The sequence below is a fragment of the Pterocles gutturalis genome, unplaced genomic scaffold (assembly GCF_000699245.1).
Source record: "Pterocles gutturalis isolate BGI_N339 unplaced genomic scaffold, ASM69924v1 scaffold10598, whole genome shotgun sequence".
Lineage (NCBI taxonomy): Eukaryota > Metazoa > Chordata > Aves > Pterocliformes > Pteroclidae > Pterocles > Pterocles gutturalis.
Genome location: NW_010120499.1, coordinates 7,201 through 10,048, shown reverse-complemented (window position 1 = coordinate 10,048; position 2,848 = coordinate 7,201).

The window sequence follows — 2,848 nt, the reverse complement described above, 5'->3', positions numbered from 1 at the left end:
AGCAGATCTAGGGTCCAAAAAGCCACCCAAGGCTGGCAGTCATGGCCAAACTTTCTCCGTGGGAAGCTTTGGGGTGTCCCAGGTGCTCATCCTGGGGACACTGTCTCTCCCTGACGAATGGGAAGGTGGGAGCGGGAAGCCCCCGCACCCTGCCGTTGCAGTGATGAGCCCGAGTACTGCCTGAGCTAAGCCATGTCTCTGCTTCTAGGGGTCTGAGCCTGGGTTTGTGTTGTTTTTTTTCCTTTTCTGACCCTGCTGTGTCACTGATCTGTTACATGACCTAGAAAAGAAAATGAGCAAGTGGAAAGACAAAGGAGCAGCTTAAGGCTCCTGCTCCCTGTCTCTAGGGAGCACCAGGCAGATGGACGCTTCATAACACAGCAAGGTGATGAGACCAGCTCTGCGCCAAAGCCCTCGCGGGCAGTGTCCAGGCTCAGCACAACCTGGCACAACACGGTGGTTGTTATTTTAACCCTCCTGCTTTCAGAGTCACTTGTGTAGAGTGTCAGCCCATTGGGTGGGGTCCCCATGCAGAGACCCCTTGGTGCCCCCAGGATACCAGGGGACAGAACCACCCCACTGCTCTTCTGGCAGAGCAGCTCCTTGAGACCAGGGAAGAACACTTCTGAGCTCTCTCCCGTGTAGCCAGCAAATGCTTGTCCGAGAGCAGCGCTGCTGCGTCTATATGGGCTCGGTTCAATTTGTGGTGTGCAAGCCAGGAAGCCGTGATGATGCTTTTCAGAAGCCATCGGGTTCAACCTGTTCTGCAGTGGCAGGCTGGTTTTTCATGGTCTCTTTATAGAGGACGAGCAGGGCATTAGCATGGGATGCGAGACCTGGTTTGGGTTCCTCACTCTGCCTGCGGCTTTCTGTCCGACCATGATGAAGTTGCTTTAATTTTCTATCTTTAAAATGAAGATGGTATCTCAGTGCCCGAAAGAGGGTGAGACAGTGTGCTGGGGAGGGCTGTGTGCATATCAAAGAGCGTTCTTTAACTACAGTTGGGGTGGGAGGGCTGTAAAAAGTAGGTTTCTTATGCATCAGTTTGCCAAGATCTCTCCTGTCACTACACCAGCAGCGTCCCCCTTTTGAAGTGCTTTTTTCCTCCGAGTTGGGTCTCGCAGAAGGAAAACCCTGCAGCTGTGTCTTGTCTCGAACCCCACGTACAAAGCCAGGGCTTGCTCTTGTCCAAAGGACTGTCTGGCTTCGTGGCTATGATTTATTTAAACTGCTGTAGAGCACAGCTTGGCTAGTGAGCAACAAAGATGTACTCTAGAAAGAGCTGATGGCATTAGCTTAAATAAATTTAGACTTAAAAGTTGCTCAGAGCTCAGACAACAGTCTTACCACAGCTCGCAAAGGAGATGCCCTGCCCTCCCCTCCCCTTTCTATTTGCTGTTTATGCTGTAGCTGATACACAGCTCCTGGGACTTCCCTCAGCCTGACAGGTGACAGAGCTGTCATGTCTATTCTTGGGGATGTGGCACACACTTTTTTTTAAACATGTAAACAGTGATATGCCCTGAACCCTTTGCAACTTGGACTCGGTCTTCAGGGCTTGGAGCAAGGGTAGAGGAAGGTGTTTTCAGCTCCAGCAGCACAGCTCCTACGCCCTTTAACTCCCCGAGGTGCTCCTGGGCGCTGTCAGATCCAAGTCCCATGTCTGGCTGCAGTGTGTCCCCTCCTCCCCCCACACAGGGTCGTGGCCAAAGCTGCAGAAGGGTCGACACAACCGAATCTCCTCCTGGATGGCTCACAGCAGTGGGGTTGCAGCCCAGTCTCTGCCCACAGCAGGGGGACAGGCTGGGAAGATGCAGTGTCCTGGGATGGGCTGACACTGCACAGGCACCTGGCGGTGGGGATTAGTGTCTTTCAGGACACGGCTCTGTGGTTTAATTTCGTAAGTGGTAAAGAAAGGGGGAATATGTCACCTAAGTGCAGAGATACAACCAGATATGGCCTCCTGTGTTGTGTGTAGGATGAGTCTGGTTAGGAATCACCAGTATGGTTCTCAGTCTGCCCACGGTCTGGTTAAACAGCCAGAGAAGAGTCAGTACTGGGAGCTACGGGGCAAACAGGCTCTGCCTCTGGCTGGAGACTCTCTGGCGTTACTGTGCTGGGAACAACACAGAGACACATGACTGCTGGGCGAAGGCATCTGCAATGAACAGCTAATGCATCGTGCTGGGCAGGAGGCCACAGAGCAAAGTTTATAAAGCTTTATTAAACATTTTGAACAGCTGTGCAATGAACAAACAATACTCTGGAAGTTTCACAACCCCATAGCTTGAACTTCCTCGGGACAGCAACAGCCACTTCTGCTGCTCTCCACTATGAGACTGAAGTAAAGACAAACAGATGGCAAAGGGGAGGGAAACCTTTAAAGTTTAAAGACAGTATTCTGTGTTAACCTCTAAGGTTTCCCACAGACAAAGCTCTGCCCCAGGCTGGGTCCCCCAAGAGCCACAGCTGCCCAGAGTAATGTATGCAGTGTGGAGCTCTGCACAGCTGTGGCATGTTGGACTGACCCACCGCCACCCAGGCTTCTTGACATCCTTCTGCCAGGGGAGGGGGAGACACTGGGTGCTCCTCCAGCCTCCTCCCTTCTTCAGTCAGCAGCACTAGCACCTTCTGGCACCCCAGCCCGAAAACACTACTCATGAAAATGGCTGAAACATTTACTGCTTCAAGCCATGCCTCCACCTCGGGATCCTCTCCTGCCCTGCCCACACCTGGATGTTTGGGCCAGTGTAAGTTTTACAGGGCGAGGTTCACAGTGGCTTTCAAACCCCACATCTTGCAGCATACTGGTTTCTTACCCCAACAGTCAATACCTTGGTAAACCCTG